General features: G+C 44.3%; 1 protein-coding gene across 1 annotated transcript in view; it reads right to left on the bottom strand.

The window, feature by feature from the left end:
- Positions 1 to 22,532, bottom strand: part of prkd3 (protein kinase D3) — a 363,813-nt gene that overhangs the window by 127,584 nt on the left and 213,697 nt on the right. The gene's annotated exons all lie outside the window — the stretch shown is intronic.

Raw genomic sequence — 22,532 nt, forward strand, 5'->3', positions numbered from 1 at the left:
GAATTTTTGCAAGGAGAAAATATCGAACAGGGAACTCCCATAACATAGTCTGCATGCGATGAGAGCCTCATATATTAACTCTGCTTATATATAAAACTATCTGATCCGCTGATTATTTCTAGTAATTTCTGTTTTTTAAAAAGATATTTAGGTTTTTGTTTTTTAAAAATGAATCGCGTTTCCACAAATGAAAGGAGATTACCTGGTCTATCAAGTCTGCACCAGATCGCAGAGTAATCTCATCAGTTTTGATCTCCGGCTGATTGCCTTACATAGAAACATAGAAACACAGAAAATAGGTGCAGGAGTAGGCCATTTGGCCCTTCGAGCCTGCACCGCCATTCAGTACGATCATGGCTGATCATCCAACTCAGAACCCTGTACCTGCTTTCTCTCCATACCCCCTGATCCCTTTAGCCACAAGGGCCATATCTAACTTCCTCTTAAATATAGCCAATGAACGGCCTCAACTGTTTCCTGTGGCAAAGAATTCCACAGATTCACCACTCTCTGTGTGAAGAAGTTTTTCCTCATCTCGGTCCTAAAAGGCTTCCCCTTTATCCTTAAACTGTGACCCCTCGTTCTGGACTTCCCCAACATCGGAAACAATCTTCCTGCATCTAGCCTGTCCAATCCCTTTAGAATTTTATACGTTTCAATAAGATGCCCCCTCAATCTTCTAAATTCCAGTGAGTATAAGCCTAGTCGATCCAGTCTTTCTTCGTATGAAAGTCCTGCCATCCCAGGAATCAATCTGGTGAACCTTCTCTGTACTCCCTCTATGGCAAGAATGTCTTTCCTTAGATTAGGGGACCAAAACTGCACACAATACTCTAGGTGCGGTCTCACCAAGGCCTTGTACAACTGCAGTAGAACTGCATGTCCACCTTCAATAACTGGTGTACAATGACACCCAGGTCTCGTTGCATCTCCCCTTTTCCTAATCAGCCACCGTTCAGATAATAATCTGTTTTCCTGTTCTTGCAACCAAAGTGGATAACCTCACACTTATCCACATTAAATTGCATCTGCCATGATTTGCCCACTCACCTAACCTATCCAAGTCACCCTGCATCCTCCTCACAGCTAACACCGCCGCCCAGCTTCGTGTCATCCCCAAACTTGGAGATGCTGCATTTAATTCCCTCGTCTAAATCATTAATATATATTGTAAACAACTGGGGTCCCAGCACTGAGCCTTGCGGTACCCCACTAGTCACTGCCTGCCATTCTGAAAAGGTCCCGTTTACTCCCACTCTTTGCTTCCTGTCTGCCAACCAATTCTCTATCCACATCAATACCATACCCCCAATACCATGTGCTTTAAGTTTGCACACTATTCTCCTGTGTGGGACCTTTTCAAAAGCCTTTTGAAAATCTAAATATACCATAACCACTGGCTCTCCCCTATCCACTCTACTAGTTACATCTTCAAAAAATTCTATTATTCGTCAGACATGATTTTCCTTTCACAAATCCATGCTGACTTTGTCCGATGATTTCACCTCTTTCCAAATGTGCTGTTATCACATCTTTGATAACCAACTCTAGCATTTTCCCCACCACCGATGTCAGACTAACCGGTCTATAATTCCCCGGTTTCTCTCTCCCTCCTTTTTTAAAAAGTGTGGTTACATTAGCCACCCTCCAATCCTCAGGAACTAATCCAGAATCTAAGGCGTTTTGAAAAATTATCACTAGTGCATCCACTATTTCTTGGGCTACTTCCTTAAGCACTCTGGGATACAGACCATCTGGCCCTGGGGATTTATCTGCCTTTAATCCCTTCAACTTACCTAACACCACTTCCCTACTAACATGTATTTCCCTCAGTTCCTCCATCTCACTAGACCCTCGGTCCCTTACTATTTCTGGAAGATTATTTATGTCCTCCTTAGTGAAGACAGAACCAAAGTAGTTATTCAATTGGTCTGCCATGTCTTTGTTCCCTATGATCAATTCACCTGTTTCTGACTGTAAAGGACCTACATTTATCTTGACCAATCTTTTTCTTTTCACGTATCTATAAAAGCTTTTACAGTCAGTTTTTATGTTCCCTGCCAGCTTTCTCTCATAATCTTTTTTCCCTTTCCTAATTAAGCCCTTTGTCCTCCTCTGCTGGTCTCTGAATTTCTCCCAGTCCTCAGGAGTGCCGCTTTTTTTTGCTAATTTATATGTTTCTTCTTTGGACTTGATACTATCCCTAATTTCCCTTGTCAGCCACGGGTGCACTACCTTCCCTGGTTTATTCTTTTGCCAAACTGGGATGAACAATTGTTGTAGTTCATCCATGCAATCTTTAAATGCTTGCCATTGCATATCCACTATCAACCCTTTAAGTATAATTTGCCAGTCTATTTTAACTAATTCACGTCTCATACCTTCAAAGTTACCCTTCTTTAAGTTCAGAACCTTTGTTTCTGAATTAACTATGTCACTCTCCATCTTAATGAAGAATTCCACCATATTATGGTCACTCTTACCCAAGGGGCCTCGCACGACAAGATTGCTAACTAACCCTTCCTCATTGCTCAATACACAATCTAGAATGGCCTGCTCTCTAGTTGGTTCAGAAAACCATCCCACATACATTCCAAGAAATGTATGCGAGTCATTATCTTACAAGTCATTATCTCACATCCCCCCAATTCGCCTTGGTTCACACAGCTGCTATTGCAATCGCTTTACAGCACCAATGATCACTGATCAAAGGTTCATTTAATATCAAAATTCTTCAATTCTTCAGATAACCACGAAACCAAAAAAGAGAAAGAAAGGAAACGCAGCACGATCATCAACCCGCAAATCCCACCTCCCCGCAAAACAGAGGAACCCAGATCACCCTCTCCCGCAAAAAGCCAAGCAAACCAGATCAGGCACATTGACCCCCAAATCCCTCCCCTGCACGTAAAAACTGAACAAAACATGAGGCTGCTAAACAAGATAAGAACCCATGGAATTACGGGAAAGTTACATATGTGGATAGAGCGTTGGTTGATTGGCAGGAAGCAGAGAGTGGGAATAAAGGGATCCCATTCTGGTTGGCTGCCGGTTACCAGTGGTGTTCCACAGGGCTCCGTGTTGGGGCCGCTTCTTTTTACGTTGTATATCAATGCTTTGGATTATAGAATAGATGGTTTTGTGGCTAAGTTTGCTGATAATACAAAGATAGGTGGAGGGGCCGGTAGTGCTGAGGAAACAGAGTCTGCAGAGAGACTTGGATAGATTGGGGGAATCGGCAAGGAAGTGGCAAATGAATTAAATGTCGGAAAGTGTACGGTCATGCACTTTGGTAGAAGAAATAAACGGGCAGACTATTATTTAAATGGGGAGAGAATTCAAAGTTCTGAGATGCAACGGGACTTGGGAGTCCTCGTGCAGGATACCCTTAAGGTTAACCTCCAGGTTGAGTCGGTGGTGAAGAAGGCGAATGCAATGTTGGCATTCATTTCTAGAGGAATAGAGTATAGGAGCAGGGATGTGACGTTGAGGCACTATAAGGCACTGGTAAGACCTCACTTGGAATACTGTGTGCAGTTTTGGGCTCCTTATTTAAGAAAGGATGTGCTGACATTGGAGAGGGTTCAGAGAAGATTCACTAGAATGATTCCGGGAATGAGAGGGTTAACATATGAGGAACCTTTGACCGCTCTTGCACTGTACTCCTTGGAGTTTAGAAGAATGGGGGGGGGGGGGGGGACCTCATAGAAACATTTTGAATGTTGAAAGGCATGGACAGAGTGGATGTGGCAAAGTTGTTTCCCATGGTGGGGGAGTCTAGTACGAGAGGACATAACTTGAGCATTGCAGGTCGCCCATTCAGAACAGATATGCGAAAATATTTTTTTAGCCAGAGGGTGGTGAATCTATGGAATTTGTTGCCACAGGCAGCAGTGGAAGCCAAGTCATTTAAGGCAGAGATTGATTGGTATCTGAGTAGTCAGGGCATCAAAGGTTATGGTGAGAAGACAGGAGAATGGGACTAAAGGAGAGATTGGATCAGCTCATGATAAAATGGCGGAGCAGACTCGATGGGCCAAATGGCCGACTTCTGCTCCTTTGTCTTATGGTCTATGGTCTAAAACAGAGCAGACACACTGACCCCCCTGATGCACCATCAATAACTCACTCTGAGACGTAAGAAGTGAGATATCGGCTTTTATTGACTGGAAGAATGAACAACACAACATCCTGGAGAATGAGGGCCGGCCTCAGGCCTCATTCGCCTTTATACAGGGGTTTGTGGGAGGAGCCACAGGAGCAGTCAGCAGGGGTCTGTTGGGAGCAAACCATTCTGGTATATGTAGTTCACCCCCCCCCCCCCCAATCCTTCTTGCTGTACACAATTGATCGGGGTCAAATTCCTGCCACTTGCTGAAAGAATTTTGTTCCTTTTGTTCCCCAGACCTGGAATATCTGGTGCTGCTGTGCAGACCCTACTGGCTGCCTAGGGAGTTCACAGTTGTTATCATCACAGTGGTGTACATTCCGCGCAGGCTGATACTGACCTGGCTCTCAAGGAACTGTACAAGACCAGCAACGCGCTGGAGACTGCACAACCAGAGGCTGTCTTCATCATCGCCGGTGACTTGAATCGAGCGTCGTTGATGAAAGTCTCTCCGAAGTTTTGTCAGCACATTGAGGTGAGCACTCGTGGAGATAGCACACTTGACCACTGCTACACTCCCTTCCACAACGCTTACAAAGCTCTCCTTCGCCCAGCTTTTGGAAAATCAGGTCACTCTTCGATCCTGCTTTTCCCAACGTACAGGCAGAAGCTGAAGCAAGAGGCGGCCATAATTAAAACTGACCACTGTTGGTCCGACCAATCGGTCTCCATGCTGCTGGACTGCTTCGCTGACGTCGACTGGAATGGCTTCCGTGATGAGGATGCCTCCGAGTTCACTGATGAGTCATGTGCTTCGTCCAGAAGTGCATCGACGATGTTGTCCCCCAGAGGTTGGTCAGGGTCTTCCCAAACCAGAAACCCTGGATCAATAGTTCCATGCGAGCAGCACTTACCGCACGACATCGAGCTTACGCTGCCAGTAATCAGCAAGAGCTCAAGAAAAGTAGCTACAATCTGCACAAAACTATCAAGGCTGCGAAACAACAATAAAGGGTTAAGATGGATTCAAGATTCACTACAAAATGCCCGTGTCCTGTGACGAGGGCTGCATATCATTGCAGTCTTTAAAGACAAACGTTGTGATGTCACCAACATCGCGGCCTGTCTCCCAGATGAGCTCAATCACTTTTACGCTCGGTTCGATGTCGTTAACTCTGAGCCTCCGAGGAAAGCCACCGCCACAACCTGCAACCTGGTCATCAACCTGCAACCTGGTCATCGCTGAGGCTGAGGTACATAGACGTTTCCAACGGGTGGACAGTCGCCAGGCTGCAGGACCGGACGGCATCCCAGGGTAGGTACTCAGGATGTGCGCAGCACAACTGGCAGGTGAGTTTACAGACATTTTTAGTCTCTCCCTCTCCCAGGGTAGAGTGCCCTCCTGCTTCAAAACACCCACCAATTGTCCCTGTACCAAAAAAGATCAAGGTAACATGCCTGAACGACTGGCGTCCTGTCGCACTCACCTCACATGCTTTGAAAGGCTGGTCAAGGATTACATCTGCAGCTTGCTACCACCCACACTGGACCCCCTACAATTCACCTACAGACACAACCAATCGACAGCTGATGCAATAGCCACAGCTCTACACACCATCCTTACACATCAGGAGAAGAAAGATGCTTATGTGGGAATGCTGTTCTTGGACTACAGTTCAGCATTCAACACCATAGTTCCATCCAGGCTCAATAGGCAGCAGAGACCTCGGTCTTGACCCTTCTTTGTGCAGCTGGATCCTGGACTTCTTGTCAGAACGCTGACAGGTGGTAAGAGTGGGCTCCCCCACCTCCACAGCTCTAATCTGCTAATGAAATTTTGCCAATGACACTACATTGATTGGCCTTATCTCAAATAATAACAAGGTGGCCTACAGGGAAGAAGTCATCACCCCAACACAGTGGTGTCAACAAAACAACTGCTCCCTCAATGTTGCAAAGAAAGGCGCTGGTTGTGGATTAGAGGAGGAATGGAGATGGGCTAACCCCTATTGACATGAATGGACCTGGAGTTGAGAGGCTTTAAGTTCCATGGCATTCACATCACCAAGGACCTCACGTGGTCTGTACACACCAGCTGTGTGGTGGAAAAGGCACAACAGCACCTCTTTCACCTCAGACAGTTGAGGAATTCGGCCGCATCACTGCCTGGTATGGGAACTGCACCTCCCTCAATTGCAGGATTCTGCAGAGAGTGGTGCAGACAGCCCAGAGCATCTGTAGTTGTGAACTTCCCGTGGCTCAGGACATTTACAAAGACAGGTGTGAGAAAAGGACTGTAGGATCACTGGGGACCTGAGTCACCCCAACCACGGTCTATTCCAGCTGATACCATCCGGAAACGGTACCGCAGCATAAAAGCCAGGACCAACAGGCTCCAGGACAGCTTCTTCCACCAGGCCATCAGACTGATGAACTCACGCTGATTTGAGAGTATTTCTGTTACACTGTCTGTTCCATTTATTATAAATTACTACGATTGTACATGCAGACAGAGATGTAACGAAGATTTTTACTCCTCGTGTAAGCAAAGAATGTGAGAAATAAAGTCAATTCAATTCAATTTCCTGATGGGAGTGGGACAAACAGTCCATGAGCAGGGTGGGTGCGATCTTTCATGATGTTACTGGCCCTTTTCCGGCACCCTTCTGTGTACAAGTCCTTGATGGTGAGTTGGTTGGTGCCGGTAATGCATTGGGCAATTTCTATTGCCCATGGTAGAGCCTTCCTGTCTGCGACAGTGCAGTTTCCATACCATGCAGTGATGCAACTTGGAAGGATGTTTATACGACTCACCACATTTCAATGTACGTGTGACAAAGTTGATCTTTATCCTTATCTCTCTTTCGTATCTACATAGTGTCCAATTAACCTCTCAATCAACCTCACTTTGTGTCATAGAAGGAGCACTGATGGGAAAATTCACATGGACATTTCCAGAGATCAGGGTCAAACACATGTCTCAGCCACTGTGAACTTAAAACCAGATGTGCTGTATATTTAAGAGTTCATAGAGCTGTTTTAATTCTTCTAGGTTTATGCTCCGGATTTAACCGGTTATCTGCACTCTGATTAGCTAAATTTTATTGTATTCAATTAGACGCATCCATTCTGCGAATATTAATATCATTCTCCTACTATTTCAAAAAGAACTTAACATAGGAGGATGTGAAGGCAGAATTGTCCCAGTGACCATGTGGGTTTCCTCTGGGTGCTCTGGTTTCCTCCCACATTCCGAAAACACACAGTTAGTAATTGTGAGTTGAGGGGTACGGTATACTGATGCAGGAAGCACGACGACACTTTCAGGTTGCCTGCAGAATTCTTGCTGATTTGTCTTGACACAAACAATGCATTAGGGACACAGTACGTTTCCATGTACTGTACATTGAGTCATAGAGAGAAATACTTTGGCCCATCAAATTTATCTTAAATGCTTAAAAAGTGTACCCAAATCCATCAATTGTGCTGGCAGCTCGTTCAACACTCTCACCACCCCCTCATGTTCCTCTTAAACAGTTCTTCTTCCACTCTTAACCCATGACCTCTAGTTCCAGCATCACCTAACCTCCGAAGCCTGCTTACATTTACCCTATCTATATCTCTCACTATTTTCTATACGTCCATCAAATCTCCTCTCATTCTCCTACGCTGTAGGGAATAAAGTCCTAACCTGTTCAACCTTCCCCTACAACTCAGGTCAAGTTTTCTTCGAGCAAACATGAGGAAATCTGCAGATGCTGGAAATTCAAACCACACACACAAAATGCTGGTGGAACACAGCAGGCCAGGCAGCATCTATAAGGAGAAGCACTGTCGACGTTTTGGGCCAAGACCCTTCGTCAGGACTAACTGAAAGGAAAGATACTAAGAGATTTGAAAGCAGTGGGGTGAGGGGGAATGCGAAATGATAGGAGAAGACCGGAGGGGGTGGGATGAAGCTGGAAAGGTGATTGGCGAAAGTGATACAGAGCTGGAGAAGGGAAAGGATCATGGGATGGGAGGCCTTTGGAGAAAGAAGGGGGAGGGGGGGAGCACCAGAGGGAGATGGAGAACAGGCAGAGTGATGGGCAGAGAGAGAGAAAAAAACAAACTAAATATGTCAGCGATGGGGTAAGAAGAGGAGGAGGGGCATTAACGGAAGTTAGAGAAGTCAATGTTCATGTCATCAGGTTGGAGGCTACCCAGCCGGTATATAAGGTGTTGTTTCTCCAACCTGAGTGTGGATTCATCTTGACAGTAGAGGAGGCCATCGATAGACATATCAGAATGGGAATGGGACGTGGCATTAAAATGTATGGCCACTGGGAGATCCTGCTTTCTCTGGCGGACCAAGTGTAGGTGTTCAGCGAAACGGTCTCCCAGTCTGCGTCGGGTCTCACCAATATATAAAAGGCCACACTGGGAGCACCGGACGCAGTATACCACACCAGCCGACTCACAGGTGAAGTGTCGCCTCACCTGCAGGGACTTTCTGGGGCCCTGAATGGTGGTGAGGGAGGAAGTGTAAGGGCAGGTGTAGCACTTGTTCCGTTTACAAGGATAAGTGCCAGGAGGGAGATCGGTGGGAAGGGATGGGGGGGACGAGTGGACAAGGGAGTCGCATAGGGAGCGATCCCTGCGGAAAGCAGAAAGGGGGGGAGGGAAAGATGTGCTTGGTAGTGGGATCCCATTGGAGATGGCGGAAGTTAGGGAGAATTATACGTTGGACCTGGAGGCTGGTGGGGTGGTAGGTGAGGACAAGGGGAACCCTATCCCGAGTGGGGTGGCGGGCGGATGGGGTGAGGGCAGATGTGCGGGAAATGGGAGAGATGCGATTGAGAGCAGAGTTGATGGTGGAAGAAGGGAAGCCCCTTTGTTTAAAAAAGGAAGACATCTCCTTCATCCTGGAATGAAAAGCCTCATCCCGAGAGCAGATGCGGCGGAGACGGAGGAATTGTGAGGAGGGGATAGCATTTTTGCAAGAGACAGGGTGGGAAGAGGAATAGTCCAGGTTGCTGTGAGAGTCTGTAGGCTTATAGTAGATATCAGTAGATAAGCCGTCTCCAGAGATGGAGACAGAAAGATCAAGAAAGGGGAGGGAGATGTCAGAAATGGACCAGGTAGCTGTGAAAGTCTGTAAAAGTCAAGTTTTCTTGGTACATTTCTTACACTCTTCTTATACAGCATATGTGGCATATAAAGCTAATCTCTAAAAAAGGATGCTTTCAGAATAAACAAAGCAGTTGAGCTTCTGGAATCATGGTCGGAAAATCAAGGCATCATTTAACTACCATTTTAAGTTCAAGTTCACTTGCCTTACATGAACACCCATGAAAACAGTCAAACCAAACAATGTTACTCCAGGGCCAAGATGCAAAACACTGTTCCAACAGTCACACACAGCAAAATCACAATCAGATTTATTACCACCAGCAAACGACGTGAAATGACGAAAGAGCTGACTGTGGACTTCAGGAAGGGTAAGACATACCAATCCACATAGAGGGATCAGAAGTGGAGAGAGTGAGCAGTTTCAAGTTCCTGGGAGTCAAGATCTCTGAGGACTTAACCTGGTCCCAAAATATTGAGGTACCGGTAGTTATAAAGAAGGCAAGACAGTGGCTACACTTAATTAGGAGTTTGAATATATTTGGCATGTCAACAAATACACTCAAAAACTTCTATAGTTGTACTGTGGAGAGCATTCTGACAAGCTGCACACCTGTCTGGTATGGAGGGGCTACTGCACAGGACTGAAAGAAGCTGCAGAAGGTTGTAAATCTAGTCAGCTCCATCTTGGGCACTGGTCTACAAAGTACCCAGGACATCTTCAGGGAGCGGTGTCTCAGAAAGGCAGCGTCCATTATTAAGGACCTCCAGCACACAGGGCATGCCCTTTTCTCACTGTTACCATCAGGTAGGAGGTACAGAAGCCTGAAGGCACACACTCAGCGATTCAGGAACAGCTTCTTCCCCTCTGCCATCCAATTCCTAAATGGACATTGAATCTTTGGACACTTCCTCACTTCTAAAAAAAAATATACAGTATTTCTGTTTATGCACTTTTTAAAAAAAAGTCTGTTCAATATATGTAATTGATTTATTTATTATTATTCTTTTTATTTTATTTTTTTCTCTGCAAGATTATGTATTGCATTGAACTGCTGCTGCTAAGTTAACAAATTTTACATCACTTGCTGGTGATAATAAATCTGATTCTGATTTGTTAAGTTAGCAGCAGCAGTCGTTCAATGCAATACATAATATAGAAGGGAAAAAACCAATAAAACAATAATAATAATAAATAAATTAGTAAATCAATTATAGTATCCATATATTGAAAAGATTAAACATTGTGCAGAACAGAAATACTATATGTTAAAAAAAGTGAGGTAGTGTCCAAGGGTTCAATGTCCATTTAGGAATCAGATGGCAGAGGGGAAGAAGCTGTTCCTGAATCGCTGAGTGTGTGCCTTCAGGCTCCTGTATCTCCTTCCTGATGGTAACAGTGAGAAAAGGACATGCCCTGGGTGCTGGAGGTCCTTAATAATGGACACCTTTCTGAGACACTGCCCCTTCAGCACGTATAAGAGATCAAGTAAACAAACAGTCACACAAAAGAATATACAGCCCAAGTCTATGTCCTGTAAATTGATGGTGCATGGGTGTCATGAGCAACAAGCATCCCTCCACATTTCACAGATGTAAGTACGCACATACAGGACTGATACAGGGCTTTGTGATATGGTGCAACTCAAACTACCTGCGTCTCAATATCACCAAGACCAAGGAGATGGTGGTGGACTTTAGGAGATCTAGGCCTCATATGGAGCCAGTGATCATTAATGGAGAATGTGTGGAGCAGGTTAAGACCTACAAGTATCTGGGAGTACAGTTAGACGAGAAGCTAGACTGGACTGCCAACACAGATGCCTTGTGCAGGAAGGCACAGAGTCGACTGTACTTCCTTAGAAGGTTGGCGTCATTCAATGTCTGTAGTGAGATGCTGAAGATGTTCTATAGGTCAGTTGTGGAGAGCGCCCGCTTCTTTGTGGTGGCGTGTTGGGGAGGAAGCATTAAGAAGAGGGACGCCTCACGTCTTAATAAGCTGGTAAGGAAGGCGGGCTCTGTCGTGGGCAAAGTACTGGAGAGTTTAACATCGGTAGCTGAGCGAAGGGCGCTGAGTAGGCTACGGTCAATTATGGATAACTCTGAACATCCTCTACATAGCACCATCCAGAGACAGAGAAGCAGTTTCAGTGACAGGTTACTATCGATGCAATGCTCCTCAGACAGGATGAAGAGGTCAATACTCCCCAATGCCATTAGGCTTTACAATTCTACCGCCAGGACTTAAGAACTTTTTAAAAGCTATTATTAATGCTTTTTGAGATAGTGATTTAGATGCATATCATATTTTTTACTGAGTTAAGTATTGTATGTAATTAGTTTTGCTACAACAAGTGTATGGGACATTGGAAAAAAGTTGAATTTCCCCATGGGGATGAATAAAGTATCTATCTATCTATCTATCATATGCAATCCACCTTGTCGTTCCACTAAATGAACACTGGAGGGCAGCACTGACAGGAGGGCCTGCCTCCAATGTTGTCCAGCAGACAGTCCAACTCCTCCGCTGACAAGTGGCTCACTGACAGGGTAGACTTTCAGTACTTGGAAGCTCTTAATGTCCAGCAATGACTTGCAATCGTTAAAAAAAGTTTTTAAAAGATGAAAAGAGCTTTGGTTGGCCAAGGAGAGGCTGCTGCGTCTAAACCAGCCACCATCTTACTGGAAAGTTTAATGTCACTCACTATATCCATCCCTTAGTTCATGAAAAGATTTAGATTGTCTGCTTTTGGCTTAACAAGAATCATCACAGGAGCATATTACGTTCCATATTCTAATAACACTCTTCCATCAATAGTGGATCCATGGAACCTGCACTAGCAAGATGAGTAACTTAATATATATTTAAAAAAAGACTTTGAGGATTTCATAATAGCTTAGATCTCCAGTCTTAATAGTTGAGCATCAACACCTTGAAATTAAACACCGTTCCACATATGTAACCTTTCACCAGGCTCTGCGCAACTCGACCCAGTAACAACTGCATACACGTGGCATCATCGAAAAATCACAAAGAGGTGAAACACCATAAAGTAAGCAGTGGGCGGCTCCTTGTTGGCACCTGCATTGCTGAAACTGTATCAGTGCCAAGAGGTTCAATTTGACTTTTGTTTGCAATGTCGAAGCAGTGTTCCAACACATGCAGAGCAAATTTTATATGGATGCAAACCTCAAATGTACCACAGCACGGGCCAAATCAAATGGAAACACTGTGGCTGGGTAAACAGCAACACAAAAACTCAATTATGTCTGCACCAAAGCAAAGTGGAAGACCTTATCTTCAGACCTTCCTCTCTGAAATATCTGGCCACTAGGGGGTGCCAGATACCAAGTCAGGCACAAGATCACGAGTTACCTTATAACTTGAGGAGACTGCATTTAAAAACAGGGGTTTTCAAGTATTTTTCCTCAATGTTGCCACATTGCTGGTAAAATTTTCAAATGGGGTAATAGTACATGAAAAATGCATTGCGAGCTAAGTTGCCTGATCATCACCCCTACATTTCCAGTGCACCAGATCTATCCTGGGCCTAACACATTGATGTAATTACGAAGAAGGCATGACAGTGGTTATATTTCATTAGGAGTTTGAAGATACTTGGTATGTCATCAAAGACTCTAGCAAATTATTACAGATGTACCGTGGAGAGTATTTTAACTGGTTACAGCGGTCTAATATGGAGGGGGCACTGCACAGGATTGGAAAAAGCTGCTGGAAGTTGTAAACTCAGCTAGCTCCATCAGCAGCAGTCTCCTCCAGTTTCAAGGACACCTTCAAAAGACAATGCCACAAAAAGACACTATCCATCACCCAGGACATGCCCTCTTCTCATTGCTACCATCGAGGAGGTGGTACAGGAGCCCAAATACACACACTCCACATTTCAGAAACAGTTTCACAACATATGCCAGTGATATTAAACCAGATTCTGATGAAGCAACATAATTTAAATAGACACAGTCAGCAAAGATCTATCCATCAAGTCCACCCGTCTGGGGATTCTGCAAATTTTGACTGTTCGTGGAGCAAAATGAAAGATTCAGAAAAGCTTCAGAGATGTGGACTGGCAGACCACAAGGGAACTTATGTCTTCTGGAGCAGATAACCAGGCGCACAAATGAATGGGCAATTCAACAGATACTAATTCTGATCATGGGAGTGTCAACCCGCCTCATGAAAGAATTTATGAGAGTTCAGATCTCGATTTTAAGAGGTGCTAACAATAACAAAGAGGCACACTGTCAAATAACTCACGCTGTTACAGATTGCTCTTCAAGTTACAATGATCCAATTATTTTCCACAGAGCATCTGATAAATTATCCTTCTCAGTCCAATGCAAAAATAGACACTGCCAGCCTTCCCTTTATCAGCATTTATACTATTGAAATAAACATGACAATCCCATCACTATAACAATGCAGTTTCTTCACTCACAACATGGGCCTTGCAGATTTGGAGGCTGCATAGAAAACATGGGCCACTGATATGGCTGAAGAGAATTTGGTTATGATTGTATTAAATACACTTAATGATACACTTAAATACACATAATAATTAATGATTTTCAGTTTTGATAGGTTTAAAAGTGCTTTATTATAAAATGACACCAATCCCCTGTGCAAACAGAAAGATCAATAATTAGACTGCTTTTGGGGGAGTTGTGAACCTTGACATGCTCTTGGCCATCTGCTCCAGAAGACATCATTGCAGTTCCCCAGTGATCTGCCAGCCCAACATCCATGTTGCTGGAGAACTTACAGAGGCAGCATTAAGCTGGTTTTTAGTGATGAACAATGGTGGGACAGACTTTAGGACTTAGATGGTCACACTGTTCCAAGGTCCAGTGGTCTTGCCAAGTTGATTTGAGATTCCGAATTTCTTTGCAAGTTTTAATAGGAGGTGCAACGACTTTGTAGAGGACTTAGAAACCAGGCAGTGTCATTAATAAAGCATTTGTGCTGATGCAAATACTCACGGATATTTGACTGCATATAACGGAAGGTAAAATTTGTACCAAGCTACTCAGAATCATGATTCTGATAGTGGTCAGCGTCCAGATACCGAGGACACAGATTGGAACTCTGCCTGTCGACATCTCGGTGACTTGACCACAAAACACATCTGTCAATGTTATCAAGACATTGAACTGGTTGATGTCTGATTTGTACTAAATTATTTGATCAAAGTTCCTGAAGGTTGTTATGGCTGGGTTGAGAGCGGGGGGAGGGTAGTGGGATAACACCAATTAACAATTCAATGCTCCCAATGGCGTGCGTCTCAAATAGTCTCAGACAGCCAAGTCCAGCTCCGGGCCTCATGTGGCTTAGCCCAACGGAACCATTTCTACTGACAAGAGACGAAGCAAAGATTACTGGCACCCCCTTTGACATCCTTATTAATCACAAACGTATACCCAACGGCATGGCCTCTACAGTCGCCTGCTAATTAATTCCACAGATTTAACATCCCCTGGCTAAAGATGTGTGGTGGACAGCATATTAGCTGGAGGAGGCTACAATGCCCCTGGGCACAGAATCTCACAGGTGGTAGCGTGTGTGGCCCAGTCCATTACAGGTGAAGCCCTCCTCACTACTGAGCATATCTACATGAAGCACTGTCACAGAAAAGCAGCTTTCATCATCAGAGAGCCCCACCACCCAAGCAGATGGTCTCTTTTCAGTACTGCAATCAGGAAGAAGGTACAAGAGCTTCACGACTCACACCACCAAGTTCAGGAACAGTTATTACCCCTCCCTCAACCATCAGACTCTTGAACCAAAGGGGATAACTTCACTCAACTTCACTTGAAATGCTCCCACAACCTACGGACTCTCTTTCAAGGGCAATTCATCTCATGTTCTTGATATTTATTACTTATTTATTATTATTATTCTTTCATTTTGCATTTGAACTTTGTCTTTTGCATACTGGTTGAATGCCCAACTTGGTGTAGTCTTTCTTTCATTGATTCCATTATGATTTACTTTGAATGCCCACAAGAATATGAATCTAAGGGTTGTACACGGTGACATATATGTACTTTGATAATACACTTACTTTGAATCCCTGCCAAACTCCCAAGGAAGCACAAACACTGCTGTGCGTTGCTCCAATTGTATCTGCGTGTTGGGCCCTGCTCAGTTGCTCTGAAACGGTAACACTGAGGAATTTAAAGCTGCCGACCCTCTCCAATGAGGACCGGCTCACGGACCCCCTCCACCCCCGAAGCTAACTATCACCTCCCGGATTTTGCTGATGCCAATAAGAGGTTATTCTGGCACCACTGGGTCAGATTTTCAATCTCCACCAAAACCCTTGACCCAGCCCACAATGGTGGTGTCATCAGCAAACTTGAACATGGCACTGGAGCCGTGCTTAGCCTCACAGTCACAAGCGCAGAGCGAGTAGAGCAGAGGGCTAAGCACACAGCCCTGCGGTGCACCAGTGATGATGGAAAACTATGGAAGTTAAAAGCTGATAAATCAAAGGACCCTGTGCTTTCAATGCCAAGTGACAAAAAGAATCAGGAACTCAACATCTCAAGGGACAGCTCATCCGTTCCAATAATCCACCACAGCTACCCACAGCAAAACTACTATACCTCGAGTCAAAAAGATCCCAAGCACATCCCTGAAGTGAATAGTGAAACCAATCTACTGGCCACAAAATGAATGACTACTATTCAAACAGGCCAAAACAAGGTCACTTTACACAGCTACAGTGAATAAGAACATGGAACCTAAATTACTAGTTTCATAAATAAATAAATTACATACTGTGTGGAGAAACAACAACAGGATTCTTTAAATAAAGGTCTGAAAACAGCATGTGCAGTGTCTTCTCCTGTGGGACACCTCCAGCTACACGGATTTAACATGTAACATTTAACTCATGCAATTTTCTCACAAACAAGAAAAAATCTACCATCCTCATTCCTTTTTGATTCCAAACACCAAATAACATCATTTAAAGATTATCCAGTAGCTGTCTAGTTTCTTTTGCTGCAAGTATTAAACACGCAGCGTAGAACTTTCTTCAATTCCTTCAGTAATTCCTCGATTCGCTAATGGCAACCATTGGTCTGTTTAGTTAGATGTGTGATCAAATACTTGGTGCTCCACAACTTTAATTTAAAAGCTGCCACCAAGCCACTAGCACATTGCACTTTGATGACCATGATCAAATTTAGTGTTCTTGCTTTTAAAAGCTTTAACCTTTATTTTTTTAAATAAAAGGATTGTCCACCACTTGGCCAAACTTTGTTATGTTTCTTGGATGCCACGCATGCCTGGCACAGCAGCATCATGAATTTTTAAACTTCAAAGCCTGTTTGCCCTTGTATGCCCCCCAGAAGGATACTGCCTGAATATTCCCAATTGTGCAGATTTATAGGCAGTCTAAGGCTGAGGGCCTTAGCCAATCCCTTTTAATAAGAACCCTTACTGTCAAAGAGAAGAGACTTTAATCTTTTAAATCTGGGTTGGAACAGCTCTTGGATTCCAAAGACAACCACCGCATATTATTAAAATGCAATCTCAGAACAGCAGCACGCCAAACCCGTCACCAAAGTAATCCTTGAAAATGTAACAGGTCAAGGAACAGTCATGAAAGTTAAGACAGCTAAGTTGAAAATAAACTTCAAAGTTCAAAAGTGCCCAGCATGAATGCACGAACAAACTAAAATCCTATCACTGTGTTGGATCCAACTGTTTAACTCTTTGCTAAGACTGTTTAATTGTTACTTTCTTTGCAGTTTAACAATCTGCTTGTTCATATCATCTGCATATAACATTTTAATATGCCTCCAGTGGCTATATGAAGCATAATTCTGGAAAGCTCTGGAAGTTTCTTTGTTCTGCATTGCTTGAACAAGTCTTTTCTCACTATGTATTTATTGAGATATAGTGCGGAAAAAGCTCTTCTGGCCCTTTGAGCCTCACTGCCCAGCAATCCCCCAATTTAATCCTACCCTAATCTCAGGACCAATTATCCTACCGACTGGTATGTCATTGGACTGCGGGAGGAAACCCACACGGTCACGGGGTAGAACTTACAAACTCCTTACAGGCAACGGTAGGAAATGAACTCTGTCACTGGTAGTGTAAAGCGTTGGGCTAACCATTAGACAATCATACCCCGACTGCAGCGCTGTAAGTACTTTCTAACCGGTTATCTCTTATTTATAGATTTGAATGTCATTTTTTTTTATCTCTGTGGTATAACAATTTTTGCGATGATAGGTGCTATCTTTGTTGCCTTGCCTCTCTCTGGTTGGTAGTTATCTGCCACTGTTCTGTCCCTGTTTCCTCTGCTCTATCAACTCCAAATGAAATGGCCACGAAGCCTCCTCCCTGACTTCTGGAAGAACCTTGGATTTAAACACCAGAATCCAGCGCTGTTATCTCTCATTGATCGATAGGCTTGCTTTGCTGGGAGCCAGCATGAGCTCTGTTGTATCCAATAAGGCAGATCTCCCATGAACAAGCAGCACCACTTGTTCAGCTCTGGTTTCCATCGCTGGCCAACAGGCATGCATAGACAACAGGTTATTCTCATCTCTGGGATCTGAGGATGATGACAAAGCAGGAGGACCTGTTCAACTGTGTCTCTATAAGCAGCAAGAGGCATTTTAGAACAATGGACAAGATTACTATACTCTTGAAACCACATTGTAAGCACATGCTGGTATTTATTTATGATGCATATTTTATTCCATAAAAAATATTTTAACCTTTAACATTATTCATTATATATTTCTTTATAATTGTTGGATGTTTCTCTTTTTGTTGCATGTTGCGCTATGACCAACACATCACAGCAATTTCCTAATGCACATAAATACATATGGTGACTAAAGTTGATCCTTGATTAATCCAATCACAAACAAGAGAAAATCTACAGATGCTAGAAATTCTCTCAGCAACACACAGGGAACAGTGGAGGAACTCAGTACAGTCGACATTTCGGGCCGAGACCCTTCGGCAGGACTGGAGAAGAGAAGAGATGGGGTAGATTTTAAAGTTGGGGGGGAGGGGAGAGAGAAACACAAGGTGAAAGGTGATACTGGGAGGGGGTGGAATGAAGTAAAGAGCTGGGAAGTTGATTGGTGAAGGAGAAAAGGGAGTCTAATAGAAAAGGTCAAGAGGCCATGGAAGAAAGAAAAGGGGGGAGGAGCACCAGAGGGAGGCATTGGGCAGGCAAGGTGAGAGAGGGAAAGGGGTATGGGGAATGGTGAAGGAGAGGTGGGGGGCATTACCAGAAGTTTGAGAAATTGATGTTCATACCATCAGATTGGAGGCTATCCAGCTGTTGTTCCTCCAACCCAAGTGAGGTCTCATTGCAACAGTAGTGGACTCCATGGATTGACATATCGGAATGGGAATGAGAATTGGAATTCAAATGTGTGGCCGTTGGAGATCCCGCTTCTTCTGGCGGGCGGAGCGCAGGTGCCCAGCGAAGCAGTCTCCCAATTTACATCGGGCCTCACTGGTATACAAGAGGGCACATTGGAAGCACCGGACCCAATATAGGACCCGAAGAGACTCACAGGTAAAGTGTCACCTCACCTGGAGGGACTGTTTGGGGCCCTGAATGGTAGTGAGGGAGGAGGTGTAGGGGCAGGTGTAACACTTGTTCAGCTTGTAAGGTTAAGTGCCAGAAGGGACAAACAGACAAGGGAGTCGTGTCGGGAGCGATCCCTGTGGAAAGCAGAAATGGGGGGAGAGGGGAAGATGTGCTTGGTGGTGGGATCCTGTTGGAGATGGTGGAGGTTCCAGAGAATTATGTGCTGGATGCGGAGGCTGGTGGGGTGGTAGGTGAGGACAAGAGGATCCCTATCCCTGGTAGGGTGGCAAGATGATGGGATAAGAGCAGATGTCAAGTCAAGTCACTTTTATTGTCATTTCAACCATAACTGCTGGTACAGTACATAGTAACAAAATAGTAACATGTGTGAAATGGGAGAGATGCAGTTGAAGGCACCGTTGATGGTGGAGGAAGGGAAGCCCCTTTCTTTGAAGGAGGAGGACATCTCTTTCGTTCTAGAAAGAAAAGCCTCATCCTGAGAGCAGATGTGGCGGAGATGGAGGGATTGAGAGAAGGGGATGGCATTTTTACAAGTAACAGGGTGGGAAGAGGTATGGCCCAGGTAGCTGTGAGAGTCCGTTGGTTTATAATAGTCATCAGTATATAAGCTGGGTCCTGATGGAGATCAAGAAGAGGGAGGGAGCTGCCAGAAATGGACCAGGTAAATCTGAGGGCAGGGTGGAAGTTAGAGGCAAATTTGATGAGCTCCACCTGGGTGCAGGAAGTAGCACCAACGTAGTTGTCGATGTAGAGTGAGAAAGGTGGGTGACAGACACCAGTGTAATCTTGGAACACAGACTGCTCCAAGCAGCCAATGAACAGGCAGGCAGAGCTGGAAACCACGCGAGTGCCCATGGCTACACAGTTTGTTTGAAAGAAGTGGGAGAAGCCAAAGAGGAAATTATTAAGAGTGAGGACAAGTTCTGCTAGACAGAGCAGAGTGGTGGTGGAGGGGAGCTGGTTGAGTCTGGTGTCCAGAAAGAAAAGGAGAGCTTTGAGGCCTTCCTGGTGGGGAATGGAGGTGCATGGGGATTGGACATCCATAGTGAAAATAAGATGATGGAGGCCAGGGAACCTAAAATCATTGAAATGAAATGCCAATCCATAGCCTCTTCTATTGTCGCAATGAGGCAACACTCAAGTTGGAGGGAAAATACTTGATATTCCTTCTGAGTAGACTCCAACCTGATAGCATGAAAATCGATTTCTCAAACTTCCGGTAATGCCCCTGCCTCCCCCCCTTCACCATTCCCTTTTTCCCTCTCTCACCCTATCTTATCTCCCTCTGGTGCTCCTCCTCCATTTTCTTTCTTCCATGGCCTTCTGTCCTCTCCTATCGGACTCTCCCTTCTCCATCCCTGTATGTCTTTCACCAATCTACTTCCCAGCTCTTTACTTCATCCCTCCCCCTCCTGGTTTCACCTATCACCTTGTGTTTCTCTCTCCCCTCCCCCCACCTTTAAAATCTGCTCATATTTTCTTCTCCATTTCTGCCAAAGGGTCTTGGCCCGAAATGTCAACTGTGCTTTTCTCCATAGATGCTGCCTGGCCTGCTGAGTTCCTCCAGCATTTTGTGTGTTGCTTGGATTTCTGCAGATTTATGTTTATGATTTATGTTTATGAATGAAAAATTAGTAGTGTTTTTCTTCATACACTGACACACCAACAATGTCTTGTTCACAGACATGTCAAAGTTCTTCACATTTGGAATGAGTTAAGTTGTCCGTGAATGATGAAAGAGACAATTTCTTAATTCTTCCAGTTTTTTCCAATCCACTGCAAGTATCTCTAAACTATGCTACTTCTTCACTTTAAAGGAGTCTTCATCTCATGTTCTCAATATTTAGTGCTTATTTATTTATGATTATTATTTTCTTTTTTCCTTCATATTTGCACAGTTGTCTTTTGCAAACTCGTTGTCCACCCTGTTGGGTGCAGTCTTTCATTGATTTTATTATGATTATTGGACTTACTGAGCATGCCCGCAAGAAAGTGAATCTCTGTCTTGCATATGGTGACATAAGAAAGATCTCAGCACGAAACAAAAACTGTTTTTTTCATCTCCATAGACGCTGCCCGATGTGCTCAGTTCCTCCAGCATTTTGTGTGTGTTGCTTTGGATTTCCAGCACTTGCAGACTTTGTGTTTATAAATTGATTTTGAACTTTTAAGGTCATCTACATCTGCAAAGATTGATACTTTGAACATTGCCAGTAGGTGGCACACTGGGTCTCTGCAGATGTTCAAAGAGCAAATGAATCATTCACCATTAAATCATTCTCTTCCCAAAGCCGTATTTGGAGAGTGAACTGGGATCTAATCCTCCACAGTTCTGACAAGTCAAATTAACTTCTGCAATGCTTCCTTTGAAAGTGAATATCTTTGCACAGATAGAAACATACAAAACCTACAGCACAATACAGGCCCTTCGGCCCACAAAGCTGTGCCAAACATGTCCCTACCTTAGAACTACCTAGGCTTACCCATTTTTCTAAGCTCCATGTACCTATCCAGCACTCTTAAAAGACCCTATCGTTTCCGCCTCCACCACCACCACTCCATTCCACGCACTGACCACTTTCTGCGTAAAAAAACTTACCCGACATCTCCTCTGAACCTAAATTTTATTTTTAAAAAAGATGACGCACTTTTTTAAAATATAAAAATAGTCCATGAAAATATATATTTTCATTTATCAAAAAATTGTAATGTATTTCTCCCCTGACACTGCCTAACTTTGAATAGTTTTCTGGTTTGGCAAATGTGTTCTATGGCAAATCATGTTGCTTCTGTTTCCGTGCTCCCCACTCAGTGCGTTGCAACAGCAGATGGATTTCTGGCAAATCAGACTGTGAGCACACTGATGCCTGAAGTCTGTATACAAGAACATTTTCTACCTAAGCAATAGTACTGTTTAAAACTCCTGTCATTGTACTCTATCACAATCGGCCAAATAAACACGTACAGATCTCACAAGACAGAAATAAGCCCTTAAGAAAACTCTTACTTCAATTGAAGTGAAACTCAAGTTTTAAACCTATTTGGCAAGGATAATGAATCTTTTTTAAAGGCTAATTTAGGACACATGTAAAACATGTTTCCCCATTAATCGATAGTTCATATTCCCTCTACTCTTTGCTATTTGGACATCATTGTAGTGTAGCGGTTAGCATGATGCTATTACAGTTATGATAACTCCCTTCGGGCAGGTGGGGCTCGTCAGCCTTGGACAGCAGCCCGCCTTGGAGAAGGAAAATGCTGAGTTTAAACCTTCGCTGCCTTGTGGCCATACCCACCCATGGGAGAGGCTTCAGGAGTAAACCCTAAGGAAGAGATGCAGAGCCGGGGTCCCTAAGGCATTTGATGTCGTTTACAACTTCACTCTGGCAACCTCCGCAATGACACTGGTGCCAAGCCGTATCGGCGCTTGCCCTTCCCTTGGACGACATCAGTGACGTGGAGAGGGGGGGCCGGCTGTGTGGGCAACAGCCGGTTCTTCAAATCCTCCCGTCCAGGCTTGCGCCCTGAAGAGGACACAGTCCACCAGAGGCACAAACCCATGATCCCCTGGGATTGACGGTTGCCTACTATTATTACAGCTTGGACCAATTCAGAGTTCAATTCCAGCTCCATTCTGTAAGGAGTCTCTGTACCATAAGATCAGAAAATATAGGAGTGGAATTAGGCCCTTTGGCTTATCAAGTCTG

Source organism: Hemitrygon akajei, chromosome 7 (genome assembly GCF_048418815.1).
Source record: "Hemitrygon akajei chromosome 7, sHemAka1.3, whole genome shotgun sequence".
In the NCBI taxonomy this organism is placed as follows: Eukaryota; Metazoa; Chordata; class Chondrichthyes; order Myliobatiformes; family Dasyatidae; genus Hemitrygon; species Hemitrygon akajei.